General features: G+C 37.2%; 1 long non-coding RNA gene across 3 annotated transcripts in view; it reads left to right on the plus strand.

Annotated features, from left to right (window-relative positions):
- LOC120318012 overlaps positions 1-17,205 on the plus strand; it is a 121,673-nt gene that overhangs the window by 52,571 nt on the left and 51,897 nt on the right. For 2 of the 3 annotated variants that reach the window (XR_005559387.1, XR_005559386.1), the window contains exon 3: positions 15,479-15,575. The exons of the other annotated variant lie outside the window; for it this stretch is intronic. This is a non-coding gene — a long non-coding RNA (uncharacterized LOC120318012). The remainder of the gene's footprint in view (positions 1-15,478; positions 15,576-17,205) is intronic. 3 annotated transcript variants of the gene reach the window in all.

A 17,205-nucleotide genomic window follows, 5' to 3' on the forward strand; every position in this document is an offset into this window, starting at 1 on the left:
GGCCTTCATTGGCTCATGTACTTTTGGAAGCCCTTTCCAGCTATGTGCCAGTCAGCCTTTAAGAACTGGGGGAACAGGGTAGGGGACTGAACATGCCCAAGAACAATCTCCAGAGCAGCAATGAGAGATGTAAAAGCCTTCTCAATGATGTCTTTGGCTTTTCAGGTTTATCAAGGCAAGCCCTGTTGGCATGTTAATTTGTTCCCACTTAAAGTGTTATTTCTTTATTCAGAATTTAGGGCCTTTAATGAATGATTGTTGCTGATTTAAAGATTTCACTTATTTATTTATTTATTTATTAATAAAATTTATATGCCGCCCAATCCCTAGGGACTCAGGGCAGCATACAAAATTAAAACAATAAATATAACAATAAAACAGTAAAATAAGTGCATTCATACAGCATGTCCCAATCGTATCCCGGCCCCGCCGAGGACATCAACCCCAGGCCTGTCAGAACAGGAGAGTTAATGGCTTTCTTAAAGGCCGGCAAGGTGGGAGTAGTTCAAATCTCGAGGGGAAGTTGATTCCACCAGGTCGGAGCCACCACAGAAAAGGCCCTTCCCTGAGGGCCCGCCAGCCAACATTGTCTGGCCGATGGGACCTGAAGGAGGCCCAATCTGTGGGACCTCACCGGTCTCTGGGAACTATGTGGCAGTATGCGGTCCTGTAAGTAACCTGGTCCTAAGCCATGAAGGGCTTTAAAGGTGATAACCAACACCTTGAATTGCGTCCGGAGACCCACAGGAAGCCAGTGCAGCTCGCGGAGGATAGGTGACACGTGGTGTACCTTGGTGCACCCACAATCGCTCTCACGGCTGCATTCTGAACCAACTGCAGCCTCCGAACGCTTTTCAAGGGTAGCCCCATGTAGAGCACATTACAGTAATCCAGTCTTGAGGTGACAAGGGCATGAGTGACCGTGAGTAGAGCCTCCCGGTCCAAATAAGGCCACAACTGGTGCACCAGGCGAACCTGGGCAAAGATCCCCCTGGCCACAGCCGATAGATGTTGTTCCAAATTTAGCTGTGAGTCCAGGAGGACACCCAAGTTGCGTGCCTGCACTGAGGGAGGTAAATTTACCCCCCCCCCAGGACTAATGATGGACCATCAGGATGACCCTTGGGGGGCAAGACCAAGAGCCACTTGGTCTTGTCAGGGTTGAGTCTAAGCCTGTTCACCCCCATCCAGACCCTCACATCTTCCAGGCACCGGCACATCACATCGACTGCTTCACTGAAAGGACACGGGGTGGAGATATACAATTGGGTATCATCCGCATACTGATGATACCTCACCCCGTGTCGCCGAATGATCTCACTCAGCGGTTTCATGTAGATGTTAAAAAGGAGGGGGGACAGAACCGAGCCCTGAGGCACCCCATAATCGAGGTGCCTAGGGGTCGATCTCTGTCCGCCAACACCGACTGCGACCTGTCAGAGAGATAGGAGAACCACCGCAATACTGTGCCACCCACCCCCACCTCTCCGAGATGATGCAGAAGGATACCATGGTTGATGGTATCGAAAGCCGCTGAGAGGTCAAGAAGCACCAAGATAGAGGAATGACCCCTATCCCGGGCTCACCAGAGGTCATCGGTCAGTGCGACCAAAGCAGTCTCAGTGTTGTAGCCGGGCCTGAAACCAGATTGAAAAGGGTCCAAATAATTCATTTCATCCAAGGATCGCAAGAGTTGGGATGCCACCACCTTCTCTACAAACTTCCCCACAAAGGGGAGGTTGGAGACAGGACGAAAGTTCTTCAAAACAGCTGGGTCCAGGGAAGGCTTCTTGAGGAGAGGCCTCACCACCGCTTCCTTTATATGTTTTTAATGGTTTCTTGGTTTATAATTTCATATTTTTATAATATTGTCATTTTTAAAAGACTTTTTCAAGTTGTTGTATATAGTAGTAATCATTATTGTTGTGACAGGGGGCATTTCAACACATACTTGGAAAGGAGCATGTGAAAATGAAATTCAGTTCATAGTTCACTGGATACAAGCTAATCTGAATAAGGTCGCTGGTTTATGTATTCTTACTGCCAGTTACTTCATACAGTAATTCATACAGCATGTCCCAATCGTATCCCAATGTACATTATATTCCTTGGCTTTTTTTTTTCACTTCTTATGGGATGAGCAGCCATATAAATTTAATAAATAAATGATTTATAGTACACATTATCTCTCCAGAACTGGTGTTTTCAATTACATAAAATAAAGCCTGGGACTAATTAGTAGACTAATAAACATAGCAACATCATTCTTGGTCAAACTGCCCAAATCAATTGGAAACCAAAACAAAATAATGCAACTTTTCTTCATCTTTTAAAAAACTTGTTTCTGTTTAGTATTTTGTCAGTCATATTTGATTTATTTCATGCTGTTTCATTTGACTATTTCTCAGTTTTCTTTTCCTATGAACAACTAATGTGCAAAACTAGTAGCATAGCAATATATACCGTCTTTGTTTTCTATGGTTTTCTTTTAAGGGTTTAGTTTTCTGGTGTATAGATTATGTTTCAACAAATCCTTGTTGATTTTAGCATTGTTTTCCCTTTAATTCTGAAAGAATTCTTTATTAGAAATAACAATAACAGGTCTGGGTTTTTTTCTTTTTTTAAATTCTCTACTTCTGGAAATCCTCAAACAATATATAGATGAACAAGATTTTAGATAAAATTATACAACCTCTGTATTTCATATTGTCTGCTAATTTTAACATGCACACATGTACTTCAACTTGTTAATTAGCTGAATTCTGGAACCAATTACAATTCTGTACTTGAAATTCTTTAAACTGTTGTTTATTTTTATCCCATTCCAGTAAACAAACTTAACCACAAAGCTTGAAAGAAGACCAATAATAATACAAAATCAGAAATAAAGGATTAATCACATTGAAATAATAATTATCTTAACCTTCTCATTAGGGAAAACAGGGGAACAGTATTTAGCTGATCTTTCAAAGTTCTTCACAAAATTTCTGGGCAGAGAATCTTGGTAGGTGGCTTATTTGAAGTTCTTCAGAAAGAGGGGAAATTATCTGACAGTTTAGCAACAGTAAGATTGCATTACCAACAGGAAAATTTCTCTCGTAATGTTCTCCCTTAGAATGTTATTGAAGTTTAAGTAGCCAGAAAAATTTCATACCACTGGAGAGAGATTTATCACTTGGCCACATCTCCCTCACTAAGTCAACCCAAGTACACCATACTTCTTTCTTGAGAATTTCTGTGAAATTGTCTTCTTTAAACAAATTTTGACAGCAACTTTCTTTTTCATCAAATTAAATGAGAAAAGCTTCAGGATAATTTTTCAACTAGACACTATTCAAAATATAATTGAAGGACCACACTGCTAATTATTTAATTTATCCTTACATATATTTTATGTGCATACTATATTGCCATGAAGAATAAGTTAAATTTTTTTATTTGGGTATCAGAATGTCACAGAACACTTCAGTCAAAAATGAGTCATAATCAAGCACAAAGTTATGTTCCCTGGTCCTTTAATTTCATTGATGTTAAGCATCTTTCTCTTTACAACCTTTATTCTTTTACTCCAAATTCTATCTAGAATTGGATAGAACATCTTAGAACAGTGATTCTCAACCTTTCTAATGCTGTGACCCCATAATACAGTTCCCCATGTTGTGGTGACCCCAAGTGGGTGTGGCCACCAATAAGAGGGATTAGGACAGCTAGGGAAAAGGGAAAAAATGGCGGACAGCATGGTTTGGCGACCCCCGTGAAATGGTCATTCGACCCCAAATGGGGCCCCGACCCACAGGTTGAGAACCACTGACTTAGAACAATAATTATATTGTGCTGAATTTGTAAAGCACAATACTTGGGTAATAAAATTATTTTTAGAACTAGCCATATTGGGATGAAGAGCATAATTAATTTTGAAAAAATAGCATTACAGCTTTTTGACATCAAACCTAACTTAAACATGTGTCTCCTGGAGAATCTGCTTTAGTTAGACTTTCAGAGCTACTGATATTAGAACCTCACTCACCTCCTCATTCAGTGACAGGATTGATTTAATTATTCTATAACTATTCCTGAAAATGTGGGCTCTGCTCTGCATAATTCTGGCTCAGGCAGTTGTATAATAGCCTCTGGCAATTTACCTCTTTGTGGAACAGGCCTAGTACAGCCCTGCTGAATATTTACCCTCAAATGTCTCTTTCTTCTCAGTCCAATTATATTTGTTCCACCCTCATTGACTAATGAGAATAATTGATCTATGTCCTCTTTATGACATTCCTTTATGCTTCCTGTTCTCGTGCCCCGTGCATTCTTCTTCTGAACTTGGCAAGGGACGCCAAGTTATCTTAACCTTTCCTCTTGGATGACATGCCTTGCCAAACATTTTTAATACCATCTCTGCTGCCTTCTTCCAGAATCCCTCCAGCCCTTCACATGATTGGCTAAATTGCTTCTTTTTTTCTTTTCTTTCCTCATAAAGGTTTAGAGTCCAGATCAGACTGTTGCTTCTTTTGTCATGTTAAGCTTTAACAGTTGCAACAATTACTTCAGCAAACTGATTGACCTCCTGCTAATACCAAAAACCCAATTACTCCCAAAATGTTTAATAGGCATATGAAATTTTACTCAGAATATTCTAGTGGAGGAAACAGATTCACTCAGTTGAAGCCATATTTATTTTATTTTATTGCCTGGTATACACTTTTTCCTACTGACTACAATTTTACTCATATACAGGACAGCTGTGTTGCTATCCCTCACTTTTATTTCCTGACTTCCTTCCTACTTGCTTCCATTGGCCCCCTTTCCACATCAATGACATTTTCCAACATTGCTAACATTTGTTTGGCAATAAGAGTGCTGAAAGATTTACAGACCAAGATTGAACATGTTTACTCTGAAATAAAATCTTATTTGGTTCAACAGGCTTACTTCCCAGTAAGTAAGACTATAATTTGAATCTTAAGTCTTTTCAGCCTGTTGCTTTGGACTGCTGCAGCCTAACACACCAAGGGAGGTGCCAGGTTGTGCCCTTCATTTCTTAGGGGTTTATTGAAACAATGTCATCTAATGGGACCCAGGATGTGTGCCATTTCTGCTATGAAGCCTGTCCTGTGGAACAACCTCTCCCCTGAGACTTATTGATCCTGCTAGTTTTCCAGAAGGCTTTGATGACCTGGCCTTTCTCTTGGGCACTGGATCCAGGATGCTAGAGGAGCTGATAGCGATGACTTTGGTCAAGGAGTTAAGAGGTGCCTTAATCATTTTAAATTAGTGTTTTCATTTGTTTATATTATATTGTTTTTGTTGTTACGTATTGTTATTTATACAATCTACCAATAGTTCTAACTGGATTTGCTACTTTTGACTTCCAAAGATCCTTTCCAAACCTCTACAATGAAAATATTTTATTTATTTATAGCCACCCATCTCAGCAAGTGACTCTGCGAGATTCTCACAATACATGTACTATTCCAAGTAATGAACCTTTTGGCAATTGATGACTTTAGATTCTCTCCTTTTCTATTGTTTTTAAATGCTTTTCCAGATTTTTTGGGGGCATTATTGTTGGTCGCACAGTCAGCCAAAGGTTTAGATTGGATTTTGCTTTTTTATCATCTTCACAAAGACCTGAAATAGACAAATGTTGTTGTCTGATGGTGTTAAAGGTATTGTTGAAGGACTAAGTTGTTCCAAATAAAGCTGCCTTTTGCAATTGGTGGTGATTTTGTTTGGCATTATTTGCAGTCTATGTATTTTCTTGCAACAGCTAATTGGATGGTCCACTGTTTCTTCAGATTCTTTGCAGAGGTGACATTTGTTGTTTGCCTTCTCAATTCCAGCTTTATATGCATTTGTTCTTAAGGCTTGGTCTTGTCCAGCCTACATTTGCCCATCTGCTTTTTTCTTCAATTTTCCTGCTTTTAGCCATTCCCATGTCTTGTTGTTGTTATCTGCTCTGTCTGCTAGCTTTTTAATTTACTAGCCATGTAGTGTTTTGCCTTGCCATGTCTCCTTTCTCTTTTTTATTTAGTCTTTCCTGTAAGCCAGTAACAGTTCTGAGGTATTCAATAAGCCTTCATGATGTACTAGCTTCAGTGGATCTTCTTCACTGCCCTTCAGATATCCTTCCAATCCTCTTTTTTCTTCTTGAACTTTATGTGTACTTGAAACATTCCATACCCACCAATTTTCCTTGGTAAGTAGAATCTGTCAACATTACTGCTTGATGAAGGTTCATTGTCATGATTTTTCTGTTCTTCCTATTTAAAGCTTTTAGTTCAGCTTGAATCCAATCCACTAATACAGCAAGGTATTTAAAGACTGGAATTGCCCAAGTATTAATTTCCTTGATGGTATTTCTCCAACTTACTTATGTACTCACTTCTAACCTTCTTCTTGACAAGCGTACAAGATGGTGGCTGTGGATACAATCTTGACTTCAAGGATATTTCTGTGGAAGAGTGTTGGTGGGCTAAAAAAGGAATTGGGTGCATAAGCCTTTATAAGTCCTTTTAAAAACCCACAAAAAAAACAGAAAGAGATTCTGGGGAGTTACCTGTGACCCGTAGGCCAGATTTTTTAAAATTTAATTAATGTTTTTGTAATGATTCAATAGTGGAAAGCCTATTTAGGTAAGAACAATTAAGAAACAATATCCTTAACTAAGTAAATATGGCTTTTAGACCTGTCCAATGTAACATTGACAGATGTTTTGGCAGCTGCTTGTATTTAATTTTATTAGTAATTTCATCATCACTATTATCATTACGGTTCATCTCTCAATCAGCCAGATGTTCAGACTGGATTTAGCAGTCTGCCTATCAAGTTCTTCCCAAGGACCTGGGATAGGCAGTTGTGGATGTTTGATGGTGTTACAGATATCATCACAAGATGTAAGCTGTTCCAAGTAAAGCAGCCTTTTGCAATTGACTGAGGATGAATTTGTCAATGACAATGGCATTCAAATGGTGTTCCAGTTGTTTTGGGATTGCACCCAGGCCACCTATTACTATTGGTACCACCCTCCAAATGCATGAATCTCTACCTCACTTATTCTCAGCAATTTCCTCGCTGGCTAAGAATTCTGTGATTTCCTCTTTCATCGTATTACCAATCAACTCTCAAAAATTCTATAAAATAGAAAAATATTCTCAACTCCTACTTTACATTCTAGTCAGTAATGCTGATGACTGAATAAAGATTTGATTGATTGACTCTTATCAGTCCCTCAAAGTATTCCTTTGCCCAGAATCACAACAATATATTGCTGTGAGAACAAGGATTGGGTTCAGCCTTGGTAGACATGTTCAGAGAAAATTCTGGTCAGATCAGCTGGTGAACAAAGCGCTTGAACTAAAAGCCTTGATTAAGTTTCCATGTTTTAGCAGCAAACAAAAAATAATAATTTAATTTAACCCTAACCCTAAACAGGGCCTGATACAGAGACAAGGCTAAGTGACTATCTTATGTTATCTCATCTGATTGACCCTTCCTTCCTTCCTTCCTTCCTTCCTTCCTTCCTTCCTTCCTTCCTTCCTTCCTTCTTTCCTGCCTTCCTTCCTCCTTCCTTTACTCCCTCCCTCCCTCCTCCTTCCTTCCTTCCTTCCTTCCTCTTTCTTTCTTTCTTTCTTTCTTTCTTTCTTTCTTTCTTTCTTTCTTTCTTTCTTTCTTTCTTTCTTTCTTTCTTTCCTTCAGTGTCTTCAAATCAGGGTTCACTCCTGGTGATTGCCTGGGCCAGTGGTGGGATTCAAATATGTGAACAATCATTCTCTGTGTGGATGCCAGTTCCGGAAGTCCTATCTGGGCCTGGGCAACAAAAAAATAGCTACCGGTTCTGCCGAAGTGGTGCGAACGGGCTGAATCCCACCACTGGCCTGGGCTGCAACTTTTTTGGCAGGATTTCAGAAGTTACTTCCCATTGCCTTCTTCCTACAACTAAGAGAGAGTGATTACCCAAGCGCCCCCAACTGGCTTTTTGTCTAAGGTGGGACAACAATTCAGTCTCCTGGTTTCTAGCCTGGTGCCTTAGCTGCTATACCAGTGGTTCTCAACCTGTGGCTCGGGACCCCATTTGGGGTCGAACGACCATTTCACGGGGGTCGCCAAACAACGCAGTCCGCCATTTTTTTCCCCTTTTCCTTAGCTGTGCTACTCCCTTTTATTCGATTGGCTTTTGAAAGCCAATAGAATAGACTCTCTTGAATAGAGTCTAATTCTATTGGCTTTCAAAAGCCAATAGGAATTGTCCAGGCTGTCTCTGCCCTGCTGAGCCCGCCAAAAGTCCCATTCTGCAAACGGGGCTGCACCAGTTGAGTAGTCCTAGACTTACGACTGGTTGAGTAGTCCTCGACTTACGACTGGTTGGGGTCGCAGCATTAAAAAGGTTGAGAACCACTGTGCTATACCAAACTGCCTCTCACACCCAAAGATGCTTTTCAAAAGGAAACTGGAATTTCTTGGGGGTTTTTCTTTGAAAATGTTTTGCTTTTTGGATGAGAAGTGAAATGTTTTCAAAGAAAAAAAAACCAAGAAAATCCAGTTGCCTTTTGGAAAGCACCTTTGGGCAACCATAACCTGGAGGACTGAGAATCCCCATAGATATTTTACCTTTCATCCTTATCTTGCTTTAACTTACCTTACCTTGCTTTATCTTGCTTTACCTTACCTTACCTTACCTTGCTTTAACTTAACTTGCCTCCCTTCACTTCACTTTATTCCATAAAGGAGACTTTTCAAGCCTACATATACAGTAGATGCTGGATCTTCTTGTGCTAAATACTTTACTGTACTAATTTATGTCTCATAGAGAGAATCAAAAATTACCATCCTGGTTTCTATCTAAAGATAAATTGTATACACATCTTTTACAAACAACTGAGCTTCCTTGCTGGAAGAAAGCAATACTGCAATAGGCAGGCCCTGCCAAAAGGAGGTCACTGTATCGTTTCTGCATTAGCAACTGTTGAATCATTAACACATCCTGTTTAAATACAAAGCAAAATCATGCTCCCCCTCAACTGATTAGAGGAAGACAGTTCCAGGTCAGTGACTCTTTCAGAATAGGTAACCTTCACCAAGAAAAAGTGTTGCTGCTCACGGTAATGGATCAATTAAGCACTTCTGATGCAAGGACAAACAAGAACAAAAGTCCTGCTGTAGAAATACAGGAAGTTGTTTTATCATTGATTCATGTAACTAAGTGTGATCTATACTGACTGACAATAGTTCTACAGGAGGTCACAGAAGAATCTTCCAAGAGAAGATCACAAATCAAACCTGGGATAAAGCTTATGCATTATCACCAAATCGTCGTCTTCACAGTTCTACCATCCTCCGTATCCCAACCAGCTCTATCCCAAGGAGCAAGGATTTGCACTAGTTTGAGCTGAGCTAGCCAATTTTGCCCATTGTCTTTAGTGACTTTAAAAAGGTAATAACCAAATTATGCATTCATAGCTCCTGTCCTGAGAGGTAGAACTTTGGGAACAATAATTTATGAAAGTATGAACTGGTAATTTTTTAAGATACAAAAATGTCACTTTATTAAAAATAAAAATGAAAAAGAATGAACCTCACCAGGAAAATTGTTTCTCTAAATCTAGCACATTTTGCAGATGATGGTGAAAGAAGGAGCAGAACAGAAATATAATAACATCTACAATCCATACAGAAACCATTCAACAAATTAAGGAATGGCAAGAATACATATTTAAATTTATATGGCAAGGAAACAAACCACAAGTTAAATATAAAGTGTTACAAGATATTTAGCTGGATCTTTAAATTGCTACAGAAATTTAGCTGGGGGGGGGGAAGGAGGTATTTGCTATTTCATATCTGGAAAATAACATACAGTAGTAACAATGATATGTCTAGCTTGTGCCACATTGGGTTTACCAGACTTGAAATTGTATTTTGCTGCTTGTTACTGGATCTGGATGAAAGAATGGATATTGCTGAGAAACAAGAAACAAGATCATAATGTGAGGTTTGGATGATGTGGATATTTATAGTATGATAAGTTTAAAATTAATGTGGACTTTAAAAATTATTTTATTACATGTGTCATATTAAGAATACGGAATAGATATAAACCCAGATTGTGCCCCAAAACACTTTTACAGTATTTTATAGAAGATAGAAATAAAATGGTTGATATACTAGGACATATTGAAAAACTATCAAGGAGAATTTAAAATCAAATCAAAAAAGCAATTAATAGCAGAAGGATACAGTTGATGGTTTTCCAATTTGAAAGATTTTAAATGGATAAAAAGATAAAAGGTATTGAGCAAAGTAAGAATTTAAAATATACGTTATGTATATTGAAGAACATGTAACTGCTAAAACATAGAAACCTGTGTTGAAATTTGAAACAGAGGAAGAATGGGTTAAAGAATGTATGATAAAATGAGCTAAGACTTTTGGTTATAATATAGAGATAGGTCAATGGAAATATGTAGTGAAAAGGGCTGAAGTTTACATTGTGTTAGAATCTCAAAGAGAATTTTTATAAAATAATCTGCCATTGGTACATAACGTCAGATAAATTATCCAGAATGTATAAAACACTTCAAAAATATTATATATTGGAAATGTAAACAACATGGACATTTTATGAGGCTTTGAGGTCAAGTAAAAAAGCTAAAAAAATTGGATTCACATACATACTTTGATACAGAGGATTTTAAAAAATAATTGAATCTTTAATTGAAAATTAAATTCAACTATTCAGTTGAAATCAGAACTTTTCCTTTTAGAATTAATGAGTAAACAATAAAAAATGGAAGATTATTTCAATATATGATTATCACAGTGAGATTACTGTATGCACAGAGATTGAAAGATTTGACACTATTCACTGTGGAGGAATTGTTGGTAAAGTTGATAAATTTTACTGAAATCCATTTCTTTTATTAGAAAAAAAGGCATTATCTACATTTACTGGTGACTGGAGAATTTTGGGGGGCTTTTTGTGTAAAAATGATTAGACAATAGATTATAGAAAAAAGAGTAATATGATATAGATTTAGAGAGAGATTTTGACATACATTTATATTTATAACTGCTATGAAGAATATGAAGCCACTTCTATATATATATTTTCTTTTCTACTTTCAGGGTTTTTTATTTTTATTTTTTGCCCTTTTTGCTTTCTCTTTGTTTTCTTTGTTTTTCTTTTTTTCTTACATATTTTACATTAGTTGATATTACTTTTTAATCTTGTGTAAATTTTTAAATAAAAATTATATACAAAAAGAAATAATTCAACAAATAGAATCCTATGAAAAGATATCATCTTCAGTTTTAGATTTCCTATTTGGAGCATTGTCTGTCACTCATGAATTAAGTGGATGGAATTAATAAAATATTTTTTATTTTGTAAAAAATTTTACTATAAAACTTTGAAAACCCTCTAAATATTTACCACAGCATTGTTATAAAATAATTGGTGAATTTTTATATTTAACAACAGAAAATAACTTATATTTCCATGGAGATCTGGAAAATAGTATTTTTATATTCATTTATGCATGCATGTTTTCTCACTCTTTTGTAAAGAGAACAGATATTTTCCAGTCTATACTTCATACTGTATCAGGAAGCTTACTGAAATTTTCCCAGTGACAGAAGCTAGAAAACCTAGCAATAGTAATAAACAGTAACAACAATAATACATGGTGGATATTACTATATTTAATTAATTAGGTTTAATTTTAATTAAATTAAAAGGACAAGTCCAATTTATTTATGCTTCCCTCCCATTAAGGTTTTTCAGGGTGGGCTTCCTTACACCCTAGCCCAGAAAAAGATGTGCTATATTGTTTGTTTGCTATATTGAGAGTTAAACTTCTTTCTTTCCCCATCAAACCACTATCCAATGTGTCAGGCTTCAAAGAAAAGAAAAACATTGTTGAGTTGGATTATTAAATCAGGCGGTTCCTTATTTCCCATCTGAAGTGCAAACACCACATAATGAATTGTCACAGGTGCCTAAACTTTTTTAACCAGTAGTTTTAATTATTTAATTCAGTTTAGGCACTATCCAACTCCAACTTTCCCTTTATTACTCTGATGGTTCCAGTCAGTTTGTGTATGTGTGTATTTCTCTATATGTGTTTGTGTGCATGTGTTTTCAAGAACAATTCCTGCAGTTTTCTTGACAGCATTTTTTTTTTCATAAATGGTTTGCTTTCTTCTTTCTAGGGCTGAGATGAGAGTGATGGTCCAAAGTCACCCATCCGTCTTTGTACTCAGGTTTTGTGGTTTCTAGCCTTTAACTATTACATTAAACTGGCTCTTAAATTGACTGTCTCCAATCATAAAACAACCATCTTCCATGAGGCAAGCAAAACATTGAATTGCAAACAGAGACCATTTTATTTCCTGAGAACTTTACCGGGATCCATGTGGGACTCAGAGACTGTCCTACATGTTGGGAATGTAGGTTACTCTGAAGTGAGAGATTTGTTTTGCAAAAGGCTTATTTCCTGTTAATTTTCATACATTAAACAGTTCTAAACAGGTAACATTAGCTAGGTCAGATGGTTGGCTAGTATCAAGGTTGGCAAACGTGAGGATTCAAGGTCTGGCCTATATTTGTGCTATGTAGCTATTTCTCTATCACAAGGTTGCTAAATTCTTAACTTTTCTTTTAAATGTCAACAGGTTATGTAAAAGTAAAGTATACAGTTATAAAATGAATGAAAAAATGGAACTTCCCAACATAAGAATGGCAGGATTTGGCCTGTTTTCTCTATGATTCTTTATTGTTTTTTATTTCATGATGGTTTTATGATAGCCATCCCACAAAATATTCAGATTGTGGTGTGTGAATCCTGAGAAACTATCATGGAAGTCTCCAACATATATTTTAAAAAATCAGACAATGTTATAGGTTAATTATTCATTCCAAATGAGGTAAGAAATGCCTAGAAAAAATAAACAATTTTCAACTAGCCCTAGTTCTTGGTAAATCAGGAACATGGCTTAATTTATTTTACACATACACACAACATGATTTTAACAATGTTATTAAATCAATAACATTGATTTAATATTCTGCTTTTTAAGTATTCTGCTTTTTTGATATTATAATCTACTTTTTTAAAAAAAAATCAGTAATAATTAGAAACATACCACCAAAATAATAATTGCACTTAGAGTTTAACAAAAACTTACATAAGCAACATTAACAGGACAAAATGTGAAATAATTACAAATTAAAATGCAATAAAAACAGCCCCAATCTGGCTGAAGCAGATGGTTGTTGTGCCCAGTTAAAACAAGAATGGTCTAGCACAGCGTTTCTCAGATTTTCTGCAATCATGGACCATTAACTAAATATTTAAAAAATGTAGAACTAACCAATTAAACAACAGTCCATCCTTACAATTTTGCGTTTAAGACAATGGGAATTCAATTTTTTAAGACCATTACTCTGCATACCTAGCAATATGCAGAGCCCACTGCAGTTAATTATAGTAGGGTTTTATTTGTCTATTTTATTTTGTAATTCTTGGCCAGCGCTCCAAATCTGTTGAAATTACAACTTGGCCTCTGCGTTAGTTGGATAGCATATGAAACAGTCTCCTTAAGCCAAATCCTATCTCTTCTGGCATACATTCATAATAATCAACTTTTCTTTTCTACCCAAGCTACTTTAACTATAATAGAGACATTTTTAATATCAAAGGACTTTGAGATTTAATGTCTGAGATGACTCAGTTATATTTTCCTGTCAACAGAGTCCTTTTTTAAACTTTTCCCAGACTAAAGAGAAATGGAAAAACACTAAACCCTGGACAAGTGGGGGTTTTTTGTATCTCCTTAAAAGGGTTGAGATGTTTTATTTTGTAAAAAAGACAAAAGTTATATGTGTTTGTCTTGCTGGGATGCTAGTCTTCTTTCCTTCTCTTTTGGACCATCCACTCTTTCTGAAGTAAAAATTCTTTGGTTGCTGCACTCTGTTGGTGACTGCTTAGCTCCAAAACACGTCTTCTCCATTCTCCTCCCATCTCCCCACCCCAAACCTGTCAAGGTTACAGCTTTATTAGCAACCTTTGCCTGGGAAAAGGCCCAACAGAAAGAAAATAAGGCAACGTAGGTGCCTGCAATTTTGTTCCTTTCACAAGTGGGATGTTTTAAAAATAATTCACCTGTATTCAACTTAAGGAAATAGAAGAATCAAACAATATCTTTAAAAAATATTTGATTACAGAGAAGTATTGCTTTAAAATGACAAATGAGTAGGACAGATTTCCATGCACTTTAAGTGTTTCTGTAAAACTTGAAACTATGTTTTCACTCCAAGCCTATTGCTAAACTTCCTATTCTTAACAGTATCTTGTAAAAACAGTATGTAGATTAACAAAGGTAAGGCAGCACTTAAATCAATATATTTTCTCTCCAAGGACAGGGTGCGTTGTTTGTGAGTGTGAAGTGAACATATTGATATACTTCTCAGTTAAATACCAAGGTCCTTGGATAAATATTTTTTTTAAGAATGAAAAAAAAATCCAATATGTTTAGCAAAAATGGGGGAAAAAATAAAAAGAACATACAGAGTAGATGGAATCCTGATAAATCAATTTTCTCTCATGGACTTAGAGACTCCAGTGAATATGCAGAAGACATTGTCCATGTAAAATAATTGAATATAATGCAAAAACCATAATCCAGGCATTCTACTTATTTTTTTATTTATTTATGAATAAGTGTATATGTGTCACTGATAAACACTTTGTTGTCTACATGGCTTTATTTGCATTCAACATAAGATTAGTTTTTCATCACGTGCATGCATCTTCCTCTCCTATTACTTGGCCATGTCACTGTCAGGAACAATTTGCTTCCATTGTTAATTATCCCATTAATTATCCCATTCTCTTTCTTTCAAACTAAGGCAGTGGTCCTCAACCTTTGCAGCTGGGTGGCACAGCTAGGGAGAAGAGGGGAATCGGGCCATGAGAGCAATAGGCTGGCGTGCATGTGTGTGCGTATCGCAGGTGGAGCTGCACATGCACGCTGGCCCACCTTTCACACGGCCTGGTTCTGAATAGGCCATGGCCCAGTAGTGGGCCATAGCTCAGAGGTTGGGGACCTCTGAACTAAGGAATTTAAAAACTATGGTTAATGAATCTGGTTATTAGGATGATACATATCCCTCATTCAGTCAATGATACAAAGCATAATTTGTTTAACTGTGGTTTGTTGATTGAACCAGAAATAAACCAATCAATCTTGCAGATGAGCTAGATAATTACTGTTAGTATATTTATCAAATTTATGTGACTGTCCATCTCACAAAAAGTAACTCTGGGCAACTTGTAATAAAAAAGTATAAAAAGATAAGCATGACAAACATTCACTTTAAAGACACACACAAACACACACACAATGTGATCCGCAACAGAGTCAGCTCAAGATCTCAACAGTCTTGACCAAATTCTTTTTTGTTTTCTCTCTTTTTTAGTTATTCTTGTCTTGGAACTATACAGATTGATTGGAGACTTGGGCAAGTATTACCTAGGAAACCTCATCAAATCATCTATCCTTGTTTCCAAATCAAGGTTAGCTACAGTTACAGTCAGTAACCAACAACAAGCATGACTGTCTTGAAGTATGTTATAATTTCACATCCAACCCGTTTGTATATTACAGTGATGGCGAACCTTTTAGAGACCGAGTGCCCAAAAACTGACCCTGCCTCCACTCCACCCCCTGCCCCACCACCGTCCCACCCCCACGCTGCCTGCCCGCAGGGCCACTCACTGCCTCCAGGGCACACCACAGATCGCCCAACAGCGCCATGGCAGCCACACCCTCTGCCCACGCCCCGCAGCATCAACTGTGCGTGATGGGGCATGAGGGCAGAGTCTTGACTATGCTGCCTGGCTGCCATGTCCTTGGCTGCACTGGTCCACGTGGGCCACGCTCGGGGGTGACTCTTCTCCAGGAGAGCTGCTGGTGAGGAGGGGGTCACAGGGGAAGGCAAGGCTGCGGCAACAGCACGTGTGCCCACAGAGAGGGCTCTGAGTGCCGCCTCTGGCACCCGTGCCATAGGTTCGCCACCACTAGTATATCACATTAAATTAACTGTAACTTAGTATCATGGGTAAAACCATTCAATGGATGAGTGGTAGTGATAACTAGAAATAGTTGCCATCTTGTCCTCCTTAATGAATTTAGTTTCTGGAAAGCAAAACAATGAGGGAAAAAATGGTTACAAGAAAGCAGAAGAATAAGAGATGATGGGTGACATTCTTTGGACCTCTCATAAAATCCCATTATTTGAAGTAGCCTAACAAAAGTGTAGTCTCACAATATCCTATCTCTGTGAACTTGTTCTCAGTAACCTAGGATAAACCTGGCATTATAACATGTTGATATATGCAATCAAACTGCCTGTGTTACATAAGCTGTATAGACAGAACTTAGTTCCCAAGGAGATTATAGTCTAAATGAACAGCTGGGAAACAATAGAGGGTGGTAAGAGCAAACAGGCAGGGAGTAGTGTATGTTGATGAATGCTATCACACACAAAAAAGGAATCATTTGCAAAGTAAAGCATTGCTTGAATTAACATCACAGAATATATTGCTTTCAATTAAAAAATGACATTAAAATGAAAAGGTTTTAAATAAGCATTAGATAAATGAAATGTATACTTTAGGTCTTGGATTTTGCATTTGAAGAAATGAGTAATTCCTGTTGCATTTGAAGAAATGAGATTGCTCACAAAGCTTCAATTTGAATATATCCCAAGTCTTGAAAGATAATAAAATTTTGCAAGAATCTTATGATTTTGTTCCCAAAATCACATGCATTCTCATAATGAAACACTGAAAGATCTCATGGACAAATGCCTAAGCATTTCAAATTACTTGATTATAATGAGTCCTAATAGACTCATGATGATTAGGAAACTATTGATAGACTAAGAAACTGGGGGCTGCTGTGATTCCTGTTAGCAATGCACTGAGAATCCTTATTTAAAATCTGAAATATAATTCCAGATTTTTTTTTATTGAAAATTTTTAAAATTTTACAAAATAGGAAAAAACAACCCTCCCCAACCCACCCCAAACCTCCCACTCCCTCCCTCAACTTTCCCAGAGCTGAATATAGGCTTAATTAAATTTTCTTGAATTCTTAAAGAAAAAAAATATAAACCATAGATAAGTCTAAATACGTTACTTA

The sequence above is a fragment of the Crotalus tigris genome, unplaced genomic scaffold (genome assembly GCF_016545835.1).
Source record: "Crotalus tigris isolate CLP2741 ecotype Arizona unplaced genomic scaffold, ASM1654583v1 scf7180000019969.279234, whole genome shotgun sequence".
In the NCBI taxonomy this organism is placed as follows: Eukaryota; Metazoa; Chordata; class Lepidosauria; order Squamata; family Viperidae; genus Crotalus; species Crotalus tigris.